General features: G+C 48.5%; 1 protein-coding gene across 2 annotated transcripts in view; it reads left to right on the forward strand.

The window, feature by feature from the left end:
• ssh1a (slingshot protein phosphatase 1a) overlaps positions 1-20,458 on the forward strand; it is a 142,041-nt gene that overhangs the window by 112,460 nt on the left and 9,123 nt on the right. The gene's annotated exons all lie outside the window — the stretch shown is intronic.

Consider the following 20,458-nt stretch of genomic DNA (forward strand, 5'->3'; position numbering starts at 1 on the left):
TAACAGGAGCTAATAGCAGGCTAACTAGCCATTGCTAACAAGAGCTAATAGCAGGCTAACTAGCCATTGCTAACAGGGCCTGGACCCAAGTTACAGGGCGACAAGAGCCCTGAATGGACCTGAAGGAGAGAAAAGAAATTAGTCCTCTGTGGACTGTATCTGTGATGTCCTGCGTGGCAGGGTCACACAACCAGGCCAACCACACTTCAATAGAGGACTGCTGCTACAATTCTCGGGGACCCGTGGTCGCCCGAGAAGTGACAATTGAACCTACCTCAAACTACGGCAGAGATCCAAGAGGTCAGAGGGGGTGACCATAAGAACTATGACATTGTGTTCTTCAGACGACAACAACCGGGTGCATTGGCCGGGAACAACAGATGCAAGTCGTCCCGCCGGCTACCAAGCAACGACGTGGCCCCTATCCTGTTGGGCCGTCCAGCCAGGGAACAACAGATGCAAGTCTTCCTGCCGGCTACCAAGCAACGACGTGGCCCCCCTATCCTGTCGGGCCGTCCAGCCAGGGAACAACAGATGCAAGTCTTCCCGCCGGCTACCAAGCAACGACGTGCCCCCTATCCTGTCGGGCCGTCCAGCCAGGGAACAACAGATGCAAGTCTTCCCGCCGGCTACCAGGGTACCAGGGAACCAAGATGACAGAGGGGGTGTGGAGAGTCACAGCCACGTGACCCCGCAATTGCCATCTCGTCCCCCCGTACAGACGCTATTAGGACAGTGGAAAGTGACCGACCAGGATGACAGAGGCTGTGTTGAAGTGCCACGAAGTGACCCTTTTTGTATTTTGACATCCTGTTCTCTCTCTCTGACTTGTGTCCCTTGTATGATGTAATATATTAAGCATTATAAAGGATTAAATATAAGTATGTATTATAAGCTTGATAACAGGACGAGTAGGCCTCTGATATGACGGATGTCTTTTTGTATTCTTATATAACCTGTATAAATATATACACTATAACTATACTACAGTTAATGGAATATACACTAAAGAATGGAAAGAAAAAAAAAGTTTGATAATGAAGGGTGGGTGAGGAATGTGCGCTTCCCTCCACGACCTTGAAGGCCTGCGAGAAGGGAATGTGCACAGTTAATCCTTTGCAGTCCTGAGGCAGAGGGAGAACCTATGTATAATGTTTTACACATGTATGTGTATGGTATATGTCTGTATTGTACATGTATAAATATATATCTGTATATATATATATATATATATATATATATATATATATATATATATATATATATATATATATATATATATATAGGCGTACAGGCTATTCCAATTGAAAGCCGGGACCCGTGTAGAGGCAGATGGAATTCTAGGGGCTTAACACAGCCATAAGTAATCTGTTACTTCTCCAGTAAATGTAACAACTAGAAAGGGAGGAGTTCATCCTTACTGAGTGTGTTATGTGTTCTGCGTTGATTGGATGGTAGAAATGACATCACTGTATTTAGACCAATAAGTAAGAGGTCTTGATATGATGCCGGACCGGTATATAAGTGACTGCTCCAGTCTCGTCGATTCAGATTTTCATTTTTAGACTTCAGACACCATACTTATAGCGTCAGATACTGTTGAGCGTTGTATGGAACAGAATCTGTCTATTTTTCAGAGTGGAGTCCCTAGGACAAAGCTTTATTTTTTAGAGGCTATGCTATGCTAAGAGAGAGATGCTTTGTTTTATACTTACTTTTACTGAATTGGACATTTCCAATGCAGTCTCTTTGTAACTTGCTTTTTCTAATTAAAACAACTTTGTTATAATACCTATTGAATTCGTGGACTGCTTTCTATCGCAATGTGTCACGACGCTGGCCTCGCCCTGCTCTCATCTGAGGTAAAACGGTATAGCTATATTCTGGAAGCCATGCAGATTGAATCAATTGCTGGTTACTGCTTTTCAGCTAAAGTTATATAAAGGATATAATATATATGTATACTATTGACAGTAGTAATGCTTAGTTTCACTGTTTGTTGTTTGCAAGCGCCGGTAGCCACTGTGTTCGACGGGCTCCATTGGGTTTGTGGGAAACTGAGAGTCTCGCCACTGCAGGGCCGGACGATCGGTGGCCACGGATTGATGGACCTGTCGAACTGATAAGGGGCTATGGGGCTTGCAAATGATTGTTAGTGTTAGTACGCTAATATTACACTATTAGCAGTAATAATACTTATTAAAAGAGTAGTAATATCATCAGGCTTACAAATGATTAGCATTACCGGCCTTTCGTAAAATGATGATAATAATGATGATAATGATAATGATAATAATATTATTATTATTATTATAGGCAAAAGAGTTCTCCCAGACATACATTCGGTTTATTACAAACAAAGAAGAGGTTAACAACTCTTCTATGCTTATATTTCATATCAACTGGATATAACTAACTAGTGACTATGAAGTAAGCGTGATAGAAATAGTAATTGACCCGAGAACTTAGCGAGTTTAGCACCTCGCTGGGGGATATCGGGCGGCCACAGGGTTATATCTCGAGTAAGTGACCTGAGATAGATAGAGACAACCCATCGGCATTCAACATGGCGTCCCTGGGTGGGCTGAGATCGGTATGAGATAACAGCCAAATATAATAAATATTGATAACGGAGAACCCTGAAATGAACAGATTACAAAAGTGAGTTTAAACCATACTTGAATGTGCTCTTATCAGCACTAGGAAGCCATAACCTTCCGCTTTAGAATGCGCCAGACAAGGGATATTGATCTGTATGGCCCTCAGTGGAAAGCAGTGGCAAATTAAAAGGCATCAGCGTTTTTGTGGGCATTGCTGGTGGAGCGGTTGAGGCCGCAAAATTGGATTAAAGAAAAAGAAAGTAAAGAAAACCCCCTCTCTAAATGTCTGGCAGTTTAGAGAGACATCAGCGCAGCCATACAGGCTGGCATTGTCGGCTAACGAGCCAGTGCTAACTGGAAGCTAACTAGCCGGAGTCCACAGGAGGCTACATAGCCCAAGTCTACAGGAGGCTACATAGCCCGAGACTACAGGAGGCTACCTAGCCGGAGTCCACAGGAGGCTACATAGCCCGAGTCTACAGGAGGCTACATAGCCCGAGACTACAGGAGGCTACCTAGCCGGAGTCTACAGGAGGCTACATAGCCCGAGACTACAGGAGGCTACATAGCCCGAGACTACAACAGGCTACCAAGCCATAGCTAACAAAAGCTCACAACCGGCTAACAAGCCAGAGCTAACAAGAGCTCACAACAGGCTACCAAGCCAGAGCTAACAAAAGCTAACAGCCGGCTACCAAGCCAGAGCTAACAAGAGCTCACACCCGGCTACCAAGCCAGAGCTAACAAAAGCTCACAACCAGCTAACAAGCCAGAGCTAACAAGAGCTCACAACAGGCTACCAAGCCAGAGCTAACAAAAGCTCACACCCGGCTACCAAGCCAGAGCTAACAAGAGCTCACAACCGGCTAACAAGTCAGAGCTAACAAAGAGCTCACAGCCGGCTACCAAGCCAGAGCTAACAAGAGCTCACAACCGGCTAACAAGCCAGAGCTAACAAAAGCTCACAACCGGCTAACAAGCCAGAGCTAACAGGATGTGAACTGGCCCTAGCCAGACACAAGCTAACAGCTGGCTACCAAGCCAGAGCTAACAGAAGCTAACAGCTGGCTACCAAGCCAGAGCTAACAGAAGCTAACAGCTGGCTACCAAGCCAGAGCTAACAGACGCTAACAGCCGGCTACCAAGCCAGAGCTAACAGAAGTGAACAGGATGTCTCACAATCATTCCCACATCACAGAGGACGAGGATTTACCCTCGGATGATGGATTGGGAGTTTTTACACCCGACAGGGGGTTAGACTACCTAGGAGAGCGGGAAGAACACCCAGAGTCCCCTGAAACGTTTGCGGAAATTGAGGAATTCACAGAACCAAACAAATCACAATACCCAGAGCTGCCGGCTGTACAGCAGGCGGTAATTGGAACACGGAAGGCCACGACAGTTACGGCCCCCGCATACTGGCCCGACAGTTTGGGACTTCAGGGACAGTGGAACCCACTGCCCCAAATCCCTACACCAAACTCCCCGCGAGGGGAGCAGACCATGCCACCTGGCATGTCAAGATTAAATGAAATCTCTTGTGCTATTAAACCAAGAACTCAACCGGGAAACCCGAAGCATATACAGCACCTATGGGTCTGTTCCATATGGTTACAAAACTTTGTACCAAAAGGGAACCACACGTTTGTGGTTAACCCGGCCAACCGAGGCCTACGTAATGGAGGAGGAATGGCAAAAACCATACAGGAAATGGCAGGACCCGGCTACGCAGACTGGTGTGCAAGAGAAGTGGCCGGACAACCCCATAACCTCCTTAAGGACGGCACATGCTGGTGGGAGTCCCCTACCTACTTAAAAATAAGGGTTACGCGGGGATACTAACAATTGCCATGCAGGACGTGCTGCCAGGAGCAGACATCGAAACCCAAACCCGAGTACTCCTGGCATACTACAGGAACATTTTCAGACAAGCCCAGGACGCAGGCATAACAAGCCTAGTTATGACCTTGTTTGGAATAGGGATTTGGCATTATGATGCCAATACAAGCATATGGTGCTTCCTGGAAGCCTACCAAGAAATACCAGCCGCGTCAATGGCAGTGGTCTTGCTGATCCCGGATAAATACCAAGCAAACACAATGCGCAGAGCTCAAATGGAAGCATGGCCACCACACTACCGTAATGGCTGGGGAAACCTGTTCGAGGAAATCGAGCCCACTATGGTCGGAGAACTCACACAGGTCATGAACGAGCTAGCATACAGAAACCAGACATGGTCTGGTCCCTCGGGAACACCAAGGGAAGCATTGAGTCACTCAGATCAAAGGGCCCAAATTACGTGGCCCCTGTCAGGACAAGGGAGGATATATGAGGAAACACCAGATACTCTGCCTCCAAGCCCGGAGAAAGAAGGCTCAGGTGGTTTCACTAACCCTGAAAGCCATGAGCTCTACTCCACCTGTGCGAGACACACCCAGGAGGGGATGGCACAGGAACATGGTCAGGACCCAGGAGTTGGCCGAGCACTGCCTGCTCCCACCCACAGGTACATGGACCAGAGGGCTCCCCGCTCAATGAGCGGTCCCTCCGGACACGAAATGGGGGGATTTACACCCATAGGTGAGGAAAGAAGAGTCCCAAACTCAATAGAAGAATCCCCTAAACCTGAAACAGGAGAATATACACCCAGGGGACACCTCCCGACACTGGGGGGGTCAACCACACCTGGGCGATATCACTCCCTGCAGTGCATAAGCCCAGGACCACGTGTTCACGAGGAAGTGAGGCAAGCGAGAGCAACCTATACATCTCCCCATGGTGAACACTCAGGTGTGAGAGTGACATCTACAAACTCTCACATACAAACACCAGACATAACAGTCACTAACTACCCAGTCTGGACCGACAACTCTGATACACCATGGTCAATCCTCACCTTCACTGGACCGTCATTGACGAACTATGGTAGATGGGAAACAAGCATGGTAACGGCAGGAGGCTCTTACTACCGGAACCTGAGGAAACAGGTAATGGAAATAAGGACCAAAGAGCTCCTGAAACCAGGCAAGGCAGTAATCACAGAGTGTGATTATGAGGTGTTTCACGCGGAGAAAATTGTCCATGTGACACTAAGCCAATGCCAATACAAGGAGATAAAGTCCTCACACATAAACTGGGACAGACTGGTGTCCCGTATAAAGGAACTACTGCAGAAAAGGGAAATCTATGCTGGCCATGGTACTAAGGACATGCCCTACCGACTAGCCATAAACCTGATGTGGGGCAGGTCTCGAGGATATGGCCAAAGAGGCATATGGTTGGGGGAAGCCGTAATCAGCGCAATCTCAAGCCTAAGGAGTGCAGAGCACACGGAGATCCGTCTCATGGTGGAACCTAGGGACCATGAGGCAATAACCCTGGCCTTGGATAGAGCAGGGGAGGGTGAGGAAGACGAGGACGATGAGCCTGCATTGGTACCTCTCACTCCCCCTCCGAACCCTAAGGAGTCGGGACCCGTTCCCAGGAAAGAAAGGTCCAACTCCCAGAACTCCTCCCGAGCAGCGGAGAGAGGGAGATCATCCACACCCAGGAGACCGACAGTACAGTTCGAACCTGAAAAGGCGGAACCTGCGCGATCTCAGGCCAGGAGTATCCGTAGACTTCTAGGCTGTCCCCCGGAGTCAGGGGACAACCCAGCAAGTAGCGAACAGGAGTATACTGATCCAGATCAGGACTCAGAAATGGAGGGAGACCGGGATAGGTCAAGCTCCAGAGCATCCTCCAGGTCTTCATCTCGGTCAAGATCTAGGGAGAGAGTTCGGTACCCGAGGGGCGAACCTCCTAGACCTCGGAACAAGAGAGCTAAACTGGTCAAACTGAGACCTATAGGCAAGGGGCCTACTCTGAAAGGCACCACCTTTCAGTCACCCTCGGGCTTGACCTGGGGCTCAGGATTGGAGGACGTCTCCGAAGAAAGTGAAGGAGAATTGGAAGTAAAGGAAACAGGGGATATTATGCCAGCATATCCCGTGACATGGGGAACGGTCACCCGTGGCAGAAAAAGTGTTGTCTCACCCTGGGATAACAGAACCATACAAGCATGCATACTTACATGCAGGCTATGACGTACTACGTGAACAGGTGTACAAGCGAGACAGGGCCATGGCTGAAATAGCCAGGAGGGAAAGGAACTGGTCGGACGAGGCCCCGTCCCTAAGTTCAATCCGATCCCTGAGACACACCACACATGAACCCCGACCGGAAGTGAGTCCTCACTCCATACTAGCCCAATCCCTCGGAGGTATTTACCAACCAAGGGGAAACAGTTCACATTCAGGCAGGAGTCTGCATGACAGCACCCTATACGGAGAAAGCAACAGAGCACAAGAATTGTTAAGCAAAACCCAAGTGCTCAAAAAACTGGCACCCGAAATGCTTCAAGGGGAGACCCAGGCTGCTTATATCCACCGGATTGCTCAGATTTTTCATGGGTCGCCTCTCTATGATGACCCAGATGCAGCTTGCATTTTGAGACACCTCAAAGGACTGGAGATCCCCGAAGGGGCCTCAATGGCCCAAATGATGGAAATAGAAGTAAGGATCCCCGGTCAAGATCCAGGGGGAAACATGGTGGAGAAACTAATCCCACTGGTGCGAGACGGGAGCCTGTCTCTCACTGTTGCAGCAGAATCAGTCATACGTGGAACACCTATGCAAGGATCAGGCTTACTGCTTGAAAAGCTATTCATAGGTGTACCAGGGGGTAACCTTCTGGCAGCCAAATGCGCAGCATGGTCAGGAGACCAGTTACGTACTGAATGTATGCTGTATGACCAAGTCAAAATGCTTTCTCAACACAGATACAATAAGGGGGAAAGGAAAGGGGAGAACCCATGAGATGAGAAGGCTCAACTTCGGCCTCCCAAAGCCCAGCAACAGCCACCGGCTAAAGCTAAACCTACCTACTCAAAAAACTACAAAAGGGGGGGCTCCCAGGAGCACCCCCCGAAAACAACCCAGGAAAGAGTGGGGAAAACGGAGTCTTCCGACATCAAATACCTCTCTGCAGACGATTGGTGGGCACTAACCCCAGAACAGCAAGCAGAGATGAGGGCAAAAAGGGAGGAATCCAAAGCCCGGAAGGAAAAACATCAATAGTATCCTTACCTCCTGGGGCCCTGACACATGACACTCAAGCAAGTGCACACTGCACTTGACATTCAGCTCATCTGTCGAGAGGAATAATATATAGTGTTATTGTCATTTAGGAAGAAACATGACATAGAATACTACATTCATTTTGTATACATTTTAAGTATACTATGTAATGATGTCTGTCTTTTCTCTAAAACCAGAGTAAAAAGGACGAAAAGATTTGTAATCTATTTCATTCAAGGCAAAGGGGATTTCCTGACAGTAACTATTTGGTAGGTTACACCCGTACCAACCATATCAGCTGCATGAGATGTACACAGCGCCTATGGATAAAAATTGAGACTCTGCAAACTCTCATCAAGCTTAGCACCTTGACGCGGGGGGACAGAGCGAGCATCAGGGTCTCTATATCCGACGGGCCTATCAGATTTGTGGGGACTTGGAAGCTTCAGCATACAGGACGCTGTGGTGCTTAGGCGGCCAAGTCACTGGTTTATAGGTCTGTCAAAACGGATCGGAGGTTCTGGGGCTTAGAACATCCGTGAGTTGGGCTTTATACTAATTGAATAGGTAATAACAGCCAAGAGAATATGAACTTAATTGACTGCTGTCAGGTGCCTCTGGAGTAAAATTTATTACAGATTTGAGTTAAAACCTTACTCAAGATTGGTCTTATCAGCAAGCAAACCTCTCCAACCAAGACTCCTCCTAAATGCTAGAGATCTGGAACAATGAGTGACGTAGAGGTCTGCAAAGCGCAGCAGACAGCCTAAGAGGTAAAAAATCTATCAGGAACAAGAGAGGGTTGATAAGAAACCACTTGAAGTGGCGTTTACTTGCGACTAACAGGTCTAGGGAGCCTTAAAGTCACTTGAACTTGAAGTAACCAAATGCTTACTTAAAGTCAGAACTTAAGTAGAAAACTCTACGAGTCTACAGCAGGCTAACTAGCCAGTGCTAACAGATGATGACAGCAGGCTAATGAGCCAGTGCTAACAGATCATAACAGCAGGCTAATGAGCCAGTGCTAACAGATGATGACAGCAGGCTAACGAGCCAGTGCTAACAGATCATAACAGCAGGCTAACGAGCCAGTGCTAACAGATCATAACAGCAGGCTAACGAGCCAGTGCTAACGGATGATAACGGCAGCGCTAACTAGCCAGTGCTAACAGATGATAACAGCAGGCTAATGAGCCAGTGCTAACAGATCATAACAGCAGGCTAATGAGCCAGTGCTAACAGATGATGACAGCAGGCTAACAAGCCAGTGCTAACAGATCATAACAGCAGGCTAACGAGCCAGTGCTAACAGATCATAACAGCAGGCTAACGAGCCAGTGCTAACGGATGATAGCGGCAGGCTAACTAGCCAGTGCTAACAGATGATGACAGCAGGCTAACTAGCCATTGCTAACAGGAGCTAATAGCAGGCTAACTAGCCATTGCTAACAGGAGCTAATAGCAGGCTAACTAGCCATTGCTAACAAGAGCTAATAGCAGGCTAACTAGCCATTGCTAACAGGGCCTGGACCCAAGTTACAGGGCGACGAGAGCCCTGAATGGACCTGAAGGAGAGAAAAGAAATTAGTCCTCTGTGGACTGTATCTGTGATGTCCTGCGTGGCAGGGTCACACAACCAGGCCAACCACACTTCAATAGAGGACTGCTGCTACAATTCTCGGGGACCCGTGGTCGCCCGAGAAGTGACAATTGAACCTACCTCAAACTACGGCAGAGATCCAAGAGGTCAGAGGGGGTGACCATAAGAACTATGACATTGTGTTCTTCAGACGACAACAACCGGGTGCATTGGCCGGGAACAACAGATGCAAGTCGTCCCGCCGGCTACCAAGCAACGACGTGGCCCCTATCCTGTCGGGCCGTCCAGCCAGGGAACAACAGATGCAAGTCTTCCCGCCGGCTACCAAGCAACGACGTGGCCCCTATCCTGTCGGGCTGTCCAGCCAGGGAACAACAGATGCAAGTCTTCCCGCCGGCTACCAAGCAACGACGTGCCCCCTATCCTGTCGGGCCGTCCAGCCAGGGAACAACAGATGCAAGTCTTCCCGCCGGCTACCAGGGTACCAGGGAACCAAGATGACAGAGGGGGTGTGGAGAGTCACAGCCACGTGACCCCGCAATTGCCATCTCGTCCCCCCGTACAGACGCTATTAGGACAGTGGAAAGTGACCGACCAGGATGACAGAGGCTGTGTTGAAGTGCCACGAAGTGACCCTTTTTGTATTTTGACATCCTGTTCTCTCTCTCTGACTTGTGTCCCTTGTATGATGTAATATATTAAGCATTATAAAGGATTAAATATAAGTATGTATTATAAGCTTGATAACAGGACGAGTAGGCCTCTGATATGACGGATGTCTTTTTGTATTCTTATATAACCTGTATAAATATATACACTATAACTATACTACAGTTAATGGAATATACACTAAAGAATGGAAAGGAAAAAAAAGTTTGATAATGAAGGGTGGGTGAGGAATGTGCGCTTCCCTCCACGACCTTGAAGGCCTGCGAGAAGGGAATGTGCACAGTTAATCCTGAGGCAGAGGGAGAACCTATGTATAATGTTTTACACATGTATGTGTATGGTATATGTCTGTATTGTACATGTATAAATATATATCTGTATATATATATATATATATATATATATATATATATATATATATATATATATATATATATATATATATAGGCGTACAGGCTATTCCAATTGAAAGCCGGGACCTGTGTAGAGGCAGATGGAATTCTAGGGGCTTAACACAGCCATAAGTAATCTGTTACTTCTCCAGTAAATGTAACAACTAGAAAGGGAGGAGTTCATCCTTACTGAGTGTGTTATGTGTTCTGCGTTGATTGGATGGTAGAAATGACATCACTGTATTTAGACCAATAAGTAAGAGGTCTTGATATGATGCTTGGTATATAAGTGACTGCTCCAGTCTCGTCGATTCAGATTTTCATTTTTAGACTTCAGACACCATACTTATAGCGTCAGATACTGTTGAGCGTTGTATGGAACCGAATCTGTCTATTTTTCAGAGTGGAGTCCCTAGGACAAAGCTTTGTTTTTTAGAGGCTATGCTATGCTAAGAGAGAGATGCTTTGTTTTATACTTACTTTTACTGAATTGGACATTTCCAATGCAGTCTCTTTGTAACTTGCTTTTTCTAATTAAAACAACTTTGTTATAATACCTATTGAATTCGTGGACTGCTTTCTATCGCAATGTGTCACGATGCTGGCCTCGCCCTGCTCTCATCTGAGGTAAAACGGTATAGCTATATTCTGGAAGCCATGCAGATTGAATCAATTGCTGGTTACTGCTTTTCAGCTAAAGTTATATAAAGGATATAATATATATGTATACTATTGACAGTAGTAATGCTTAGTTTCACTGTTTGTTGTTTGCAAGCGCCGGTAGCCACTGTGTTCGACGGGCTCCATTGGGTTTGTGGGAAACTGAGAGTCTCGCCACTGCAGGGCCGGACGATCGGTGGCCACGGATTGATGGACCTGTCGAACTGATAAGGGGCTATGGGGCTTGCAAATGATTGTTAGTGTTAGTACGCTAATATTACACTATTAGCAGTAATAATACTTATTAAAAGAGTAGTAATATCATCAGGCTTACAAATGATTAGCATTACCGGCCTTTCGTAAAATGATGATAATAATGATGATAATGATAATTGTAACTGAGGGGTACAATTCCCTGACTGTATTACTAGATATGATACTTACTACCACTACCTTTGTACTTAATATTCGGCCACCCAGTACACGGCATAAATATATTATCATGAACACTCTCACGTAGATGAAACGGATCCAACACAAATGTACGAATTAGAAACAGGTCTTTATTTCCTACACAGCGATGGTGTGTAGAATAAGCACTTAATCACTTAATTACATTTATGAATTGAAATAGTATGCACTTTTATGGCAAGGAGTATTCGTCGGTATATCAATAGATAATGTCCAATCTCTGAAGGCGCAGGTGGTAAATATACGACCTGGAATAGTTAAGGAATAACAGCAATGATACTTTAATGATTATAGGCTGGATACACTAGAGGGGGTTAATCCGGTCGCTTGTAAGCCGACAGGAGTAGGAGGGGGGGGGGGTAGAATCCAGCTGCCTCGTCCGGCCAAGGGTATCCCAGGAGAACCCACTGTAGTGCCGTTCAATGCGCCGGCGATCCTTGGACCACAGATGAAAGCAGGTGGACTCTTTGTGGGCCGGCTCTCTCCGGTCCACGGGGGAGAGATGTGGAGAGACCTCGTCTTGCAGAGCGTCTCCTCACCTTGCGTCCTCTCCAGGGGGGGGGGTTCCAACACACGGTAGTGTCGGGGGTCTTTATCCATAGAATAATCAAAGTATCCAAAGCATAATCCGTGCCTGGGAAGGCGGGCTGTCGTCGGTAGAATAATCCGGTATACAGGTCCACTCGCTCGTCGGCTCTGGGGCTCCTCGGGTGCAGCTTCACATAGGGTCAACCACCCTGGGTAAGCAGCCAGTTCTCTGCCCGAAACGATGGGGTACTGACTACGGTAGTATTCTCACCGCACGAAGCACTATATATTAACAGACTATTATTAGCTTAATAGACTACGTCCAACTCGACGATATAGTGCCAAATATGACTATTCAAATATTAATATACACGATGTCTCAATACCGATGGTAGGCCGAACTTGGCCTTACTCCCACACGTGGCATCGCGGGGAGGCTTTACGTCTGTGACTCTATTGGAGGGTAAGAAACTGGACTGAAAAGAAAGTCCTACTTTAGTAGCGCAGTATATATACGCACTATGAACAAATAGTCCCATTAGTGGTGCGGTAGCCAAATTCCTACGCGGAACTAGGACTTGTTCGTACATGTCGAGCGGTACGTTTGAACTGGGTCTGAGGGGTATGGCAGCCTGGCACCAAGGTCTCGACCAATAGTAGAATGGAGACTATTATGGGATGTTCAGTAGGCTAGAATGGATATTCAATGCATATTGTACAAGGAATATACAAGGGATATCAGGGAATATTAGAGAATATACAAATACAATTAAATATATATATATAAATAAATATATATATTCGGTTTAATCTGGCCCTTCACAACAGCCACCCCCTGAATAGGTCCCAGACCTAATCAGTTAAACGGAGACAGATTAATCGCGTTGTCTATTTACACATAAGGGTTTGCTGTAGGGGTCAGTCAACTTCACAAAGTCATAGGGTTGTAGGGTCATGGTCATCATCGATTGTGTCTGGGAGTCGAGGCAGTTCTATGAGCCTTGCCACGGGACGGGTGTAAGTGCGACCCTGGACGAGCACTTCAGCTGCTCGGACCTTGCCGTCGGCACCGGTGATCACTTTGCTTACGCGGCCGGCCGGCCACATAGCTCTGGGCAGTGATTGATCAATAATCATGACGACTGTTCCTTCTGTCAAATTGTCTCTCTCCTTTACCCACTTCTGGCGGGTCTGTAGAGACGGTAGGTAGTGCAGTAGGAAACTGTTCCAAAACTTGTCGGCTAATACTTGGCTGTACCTCCACATTCGTCGGCCGTTCGCTTCTTCAGGCCGGTACATTGTCTGGGGTAATGTGGGATCTAGCCGCCCCATCAGGAGTGTGTTGGGGGTAACTGGGTCGATATCTGCCACATCACTGGAGACATATCCGAGGGGCTTCGAGTTAAGTACTCCCTCAATCTCCGTGAGGACTGTCATTAGGACTTCTTCTGCCACAGTCTGGGCCCCAAGTACTGCGTACAGGGCTGTCTTTATGGAGCGCACTTCTCGTTCCCAAGTGCCACCGAAGTGGGGTGCGTTTGGGGGGTTGAATTGGAAATCAACCTGTGCTGGAGCGAGGTGGGTCTTAAGTTCTGGGCCCATAGCTTGGAAGCTCTCTCTCAGCTCTCTTTCGCCGCCTTTAAAGTTTGTCCCATGATCGGACAATAGGGTAGACGGTCTTCCTTTCCTTATGTGCAGCGGGCCAAAGCAGTCCATACCCGTTGAGTGGAATGGCTTGTCACCGATTCGGAGGCGACATGGAGGAAGGTCAGCCATCCTTGGTATGCTGGGCTGCGCGCGCCACTTGCGGCAGTCTAGACATGTTCGTTGGAAGCGTCGTACCGCCTCTCTTCCTTGTAGGATCCAGTAACGACGTCTGATTTCCGCGAAGACTCTTTCTGCTCCTGCGTGATGTACATCCTCATCGTATTTCTTTATAATCAGCTCTGTGACCTTGTGTCGGCTGTTCAATACGATCGGGTATTTAATGTCATCCGGTAGATTGGGGGCTCTGCGTAGGCGACCACCCACTCTGATGAGGGTGTGAGCGTCGCTCTCGGGGGCCAGGTGAATTAATCTGCTGTCGGATGGGACGGGCTTTCCTCCCTGTAGACAGGCCAATTCATCGGGGAACGAGTCTCTCTGGGCTCGCTGCAGTAGAAGCAATTCTGCTTCCTCGTAGTTAGCTGCTGACATATCAGCGGGGGACTTGCACTCCGGGTGGTACCGCAGGAATGTTCTTTGTTGTGCACTCTCTATGGACGTGCAATCGTTTATGTTAGGGTCGGTGGAGGCTACGGTGCTCAATCCACAGAACACAGACTTCTTAATTTCCACCTCCTCTGGACTTGCTTCCCTCGGGATAGGCATGGGCCACTGTCCTTCCGGGGAGTCTTAGGAATGCGGGGCCGTCACTGTAGACATTGCGACGGGTGAGGTCATCCAGGGGCATCCCCCGGGTGATGACGTCAGCTGGGTTCTGTTTTGTATCAACGTAGCGCCACTCTGTTTCTCCGGTTAACTCTTCGGTTAAGTCTTGAATCTCGGTGACTCTGACTCCCACGAAGACTTTGTACTTGCATGAGTCCGATTTGATCCAGGCGAGTACTGTCGTGGAATCTGACCACAGGATTGTTCTAGACACCGGTATGGTGAGCTCACGTTGGATGAGCGTGGCTAGGTGCGCTCCGGCTAGGGCTGCGCAGAGCTCTAGACGTGGGATAGATTGTTGCTTGCGTGGGGCTATTCTCGAGCGGGCGAGGACAAATGCTGTGTAGATCTCTCCGTCCGCTGCTGGGTCCTCTGCTACATGTTTCTGTAGTGCAAATGTCGCACAGCAGGGGCTGCACGTCGTTCCGAAGGGGAGGACTTCCCATTGGTAGATGGCTGGGTGCTCATCTCCTGGCTTCTCTCTCCATAGGAACCGTAACAGGGGCTTGTCCGCCTCTACTAATCTCACCTGCAGGAACATTCCTTTAATGTCCCCGCTGATGGCCACCTTTTCCTGGCGGAAGCGGAGTAGAACGCCGAGTAGGGAGGGGCCGAGTGTGGGACCGGGCAGTAACTCTTTATTCAGATTTTGGGATCCGATCTGGTAGCTGCAGTTAAATACTATGCAGTCTTTACCGTTGTGATGGACCTTGTGGTGGGGCACGTACCACGATTCAGTGGTCTGGTCAGCCTCTTTAATGTCCATCTTTGTGACGTGTCCCGCTGTGATGAGCTTCTCAATCTCAGCGCGGTATACACTCTCTTGGGCGGGGTTCTTGGCTAAGCGCCGCTCCGTGTTCAGCAGGTACCGTTCTATGGCGTCTGTCTTGGCGTGGAAAGTAGGCATTCCTTCTCGCCGCAGGAGTGGCGTGGCGTATCTCAACACGCCGTTGACCGGGACTCTCTTGGTCCCTGTCTCGAGGAGGTGAATGGCGTAAATGTCATCTTTAGAGCGAATGTCTTTCTTTCCATTCTTAAAGGGCATTTGTTCCAAGCTCCATAGCCGCTCTACGTGTTGCAGGAGTGCGGTTTCTCCCTCTGTGACTCGGGAGTGGAGACATCTAGTGGCTGTACTTCGGTTGAGAGATTTGGCGAGCGGGCCTTGGAGAGTCCATCCCAAACGGGTCTCGACTGCTGCAGGACAGCCTCGGGGTCCGGTATGAACCCGGTCTATCGGGACAATGAGGTCTGCATGGTCGGAGCCTATCAACAGGGTCGGCATAGCATTGTCTATGAGCGGGATCGGTAACTTGCGCAGATGTGCATATTTCTCCATCAGCTTGGCGACGGGGTATGTGTACCGCGACAGTCCTATTTCTTGGCTGGTGAAAGCGTCTGCAATCTGGTACCGTCGCTCAGGCTGGCCGCTTGCTGCGATAGAGAATGAGACATTCTCGCCCTTTATCGTCTTCAAATCTCGTCTTATTGTCCGAATTGTCATTTGGGTTTCGCTTCCCCGCAGCCCTAGCTGGGCCGCAGCGGAGGCGAGCAGCAGGGTCTTCTCTGACCCGTCATCGAGGACGGCGTAAGTGTCCAGGACTTTATTCTGGTAGCTTAGTGTCACACGCACTACTTTTAGGAGTACTCGGGCTCCACTGCTGCTGGCGGGATCGATGTACATGACGCTCGCTTTGCGGCTGGATGGTGCAGGTGAAGGGCGCCGTCTGTTACTGTCGTGAAGTATGTCCAGATGGGCTCCATCGCACTTGGTGCACCTTTTCTTTAAGCGGCATTCGGCTGCCATGTGTGAGCGCGCACAGCGAAAACAGCGCTTGTTGGACTTTATCCATTGACCTGCTTCCTCCGCGTTCAGCTTGGGGAAGGAGTCACATTGCGCTAGCCAGTGTTCTTTCTCACAGTAGGGGCACACTATCTTCCACTTCTCCGTTCTGGAGGGGGTACTGTGGCTCCTGCTGCTCGGTACTGACTCCGATTGGTGCATCACAGTCACCGATCTTCTTCCATCATTTAGTCGTCTGGTTCCTTCTCTGGAGCCAGGGGTGCTCCGTCCGAATGTATCTAGCCGTAGGCTGCTGACTTCTCTCGCCAGGAAGTCTGCTAGATCGAGGAGGTTCGGTTCGGGGCCATTCGGGTCTCTGTGGTCCCTCTGCCGCCTAAAGCGCTCCTGACGAGCGGGCGGCAGCTTCTCCAGGATCCTTTCCACATTTGAGTTGGCGTAAAGTTCATACTTCCCCTTCTCTCTTTGCGCTCCCAACATCCCTACCAGGGACTGCACTCTGATGGACAGGTCGTCCAGTGCTCGATTGTCTATTGCTGGGGGTAAGCGGTCGATGTGTCGGATCTCCTGGATCACGTAATCCCATATGCGCCCATACCTCTGGTCCAATGCTACCAGCGCTGCTGTGTATGGGGTGGTGGAAGTCGCGTAGGCGAGCGCTATATTATGTGCGCGGGGCACCTTTAAGTGCTGCAGTAGGATGGCGTATTTGTGGCGTTCATCCAATACATCCACCAACATGGTCTCCAGACACATGCGGAGTTCTGTATACTGGGCCCGGTTCTCTTGGGTGAAGTCGGGTACCATAGGCGTGCCAATGTATGACGCTGACTGTGGATACATCGGCGAGCGTTGGGGGAGAGGCCTCCTAGGCGAGTCTCCTCCCGCTCCTTGGTATGGGCTGGTACCGGCAGTGTACCATGGCCCGCTTGTCCAGGTGCTGTTCCTCGGTGCGGGTCGTGCGTCGTGCTCACCCGTGTATAGAGTCGGGGGTCTGTAGCGCAGCTCCGCGGGAGTATAGCCTGGGCTGTACCGGACCTCCTGGTCCGGTAGAGTACTGTGCTGTCTTCGGGCGCGGTTCTCCTCCTCTTCCTCTTCGTCTTCAGTTAGGTCATCCAGTGCTTGTAGTCTCTGGTTTAGCCTCTCCACAGGATATGCTGCTCCTTCCCGGTTGCTAGGTCTCGCTTGGACCGGTGGGGGGAGGTGGTCTGTGGGGGGTATAGACCTCGTCTGTTGGTCAAGTTCAGGGTTGTTTACTCGGCTAGGGGATGCCGCCCTGGAGGTGTGTCTAGACGAGTTCCTGGAGCCTCTGGCGGAGGGAGAGGGTGTTGTCCGTCTGATCAGCTGTTCTATTAGTTGCGCTTGCTGTCTGTCGCGCTCTGCGTCCCGTAGAGCACCAGCAGCTGCTCGCTGGCTGTCTGCTCGGTCTCGGGCCACATTCTCTTCCATCTGAATGCGTCTTATTTCCAGGCGTATGTGCTCTTCTTCGCTCCGTTGCTGTATCTGCAATCGATCGCGTTCACCCTGGAGTCTATCGCGTTCAGTAGAGGCTTTCAGGCTGACGAGGAATGCCTGCTGTAGGGTCCTCTCTGCCTCGCTGGGAGAAGGCGGTTGTATAGGGGAGCCTTCCCTCGGGGTACTCCTTGCGGAGCCTTGGAGCTCTATCTCCACGGTGCTCTCCCCGTCTTCTTCCGTGCCGAGTTCTCTCTCGGTAGCGTTGTATTCCTCCCGGGACTCATCGGGGACTACTTCTTCAGTACTGGCGGGGTGTGAAGTCATGTCTGGTTCCCACTGGTCCCCACCGTGAACTTGGTCAGTTACATTAGAGCCCGTAGGGGCCTCTATGGTCGGGGTAGTCTGGGCGTTGGGGTTAGACATACTTTTACTTTCTAGTTTTACCGCGTTTACTGTTAGTAGAAGACTAGGTTGTTGACTGACAGCGTAAGCCTCTAAGTACTGAGGGAGCCGTCGTTCGCGCTGCGGGCGTTGGTTAGGAGGATCGTTTCGTGGAGTGTTCATCATAGGCCATTTCAATATTAATAACACTATATTAATATTACACTAATTACCCTCCGGCTCGAAGGACCAATTGTAACTGAGGGGTACAATTCCCTGACTGTATTACTAGATATGATACTTACTACCACTACCTTTGTACTTAATATTCGGCCACCCAGTACACGGCATAAATATATTATCATGAACACTCTCACGTAGATGAAACGGATCCAACACAAATGTACGAATTAGAAACAGGTCTTTATTTCCTACACAGCGATGGTGTGTAGAATAAGCACTTAATCACTTAATTACATTTATGAATTGAAATAGTATGCACTTTTATGGCAAGGAGTATTCGTCGGTATATCAATAGATAATGTCCAATCTCTGAAGGCGCAGGTGGTAAATATACGACCTGGAATAGTTAAGGAATAACAGCAATGATACTTTAATGATTATAGGCTGGATACACTAGAGGGGGTTAATCCGGTCGCTTGTAAGCCGACAGGAGTAGGAGAGGGGGGGGGGGTAGAATCCAGCTGCCTCGTCCGGCCAAGGGTATCCCAGGAGAACCCACTGTAGTGCCGTTCAATGCGCCGGCGATCCTTGGACCACAGATGAAAGCAGGTGGACTCTTTGTGGGCCGGCTCTCTCCGGTCCACGGGGGAGAGATGTGGAGAGACCTCGTCTTGCAGAGCGTCTCCTCACCTTGCGTCCTCTCCAGGGGGGGGGGTTCCAACACACGGTAGTGTCGGGGGTCTTTATCCATAGAATAATCAAAGTATCCAAAGCATAATCCGTGCCTGGGAAGGCGGGCTGTCGTCGGTAGAATAATCCGGTATACAGGTCCACTCGCTCGTCGGCTCTGGGGCTCCTCGGGTGCAGCTTCACATAGGGTCAACCACCCTGGGTAAGCAGCCAGTTCTCTGCCCGAAACGATGGGGTACTGACTACGGTAGTATTCTCACCGCACGAAGCACTATATATTAACAGACTATTATTAGCTTAATAGACTACGTCCAACTCGACGATATAGTGCCAAATATGACTATTCAAATATTAATATACACGATGTCTCAATACCGATGGTAGGCCGAACTTGGCCTTACTCCCACACGTGGCATCGCGGGGAGGCTTTACGTCTGTGACTCTATTGGAGGGTAAGAAACTGGACTGAAAAGAAAGTCCTACTTTAGTAGCGCAGTATATATACGCACTATGAACAAATAGTCCCATTAGTGGTGCGGTAGCCAAATTCCTACGCGGAACTAGGACTTGTTCGTACATGTCGAGCGGTACGTTTGAACTGGGTCTGAGGGGTATGGCAGCCTGGCACCAAGGTCTCGACCAATAGTAGAATGGAGACTATTATGGGATGTTCAGTAGGCTAGAATGGATATTCAATGCATATTGTACAAGGAATATACAAGGGATATCAGGGAATATTAGAGAATATACAAATACAATTAAATATATATATATAAATAAATATATATATTCGGTTTAATCTGGCCCTTCACAACAATAATAATATTATTATTATTATAGGAAAAAGAGTTCTCCCAGACATACATTCGGTTTATTACAAACAAAGAAGAGGTTAACAACTCTTCTATGCTTATATTTCATATCAACTGGATATAACTAACTAGTGACTATGAAGTAAGCGTGATAGAAATAGTAATTGACCCGAGAACTTAGCGAGTTTAGCACCTCGCTGGGGGATATCGGGCGGCCACAGGGTTATATCTCGAGTAAGTGACCTGAGATAGATAGAGACAACCCATCGGCATTCAACAGTAGGTAAAGTCAATATACATATATACAATATACAATACAGAGTAAAATGAGTACCAGTGAGGTAGAATGCAGAGGTACAAAATTTGGGGTAGGGTGCAAATGAGGTATTGAATGTGGTGCAAATCTCTTTAATAATAGATAAATATAAAGTGTGTTAAAGTGTCTAAAGTGAGTGGTAAGGTGAGTGTTTGTTTAAAGTGAGTGTGTGCATGTGGATGTGTGTGTGCAGTGTATGTAGATGATGGGTTGTTACATAGTGTCATTGTCATTGTGTTTTTCCATGTTTATTCAACCTTGCACAATAATATAGCAAACCTGTTGATTCTTATACATTTCCTAAAGGGCTGAGGCTATTTTAGGTCGACTCGTTTTGTATGCATCACCTTATTTA

Source organism: Notolepis coatsorum (assembly GCF_963971535.1).
Source record: "Notolepis coatsorum genome assembly, chromosome: 10".
NCBI lineage: Eukaryota > Metazoa > Chordata > Actinopteri > Aulopiformes > Paralepididae > Notolepis > Notolepis coatsorum.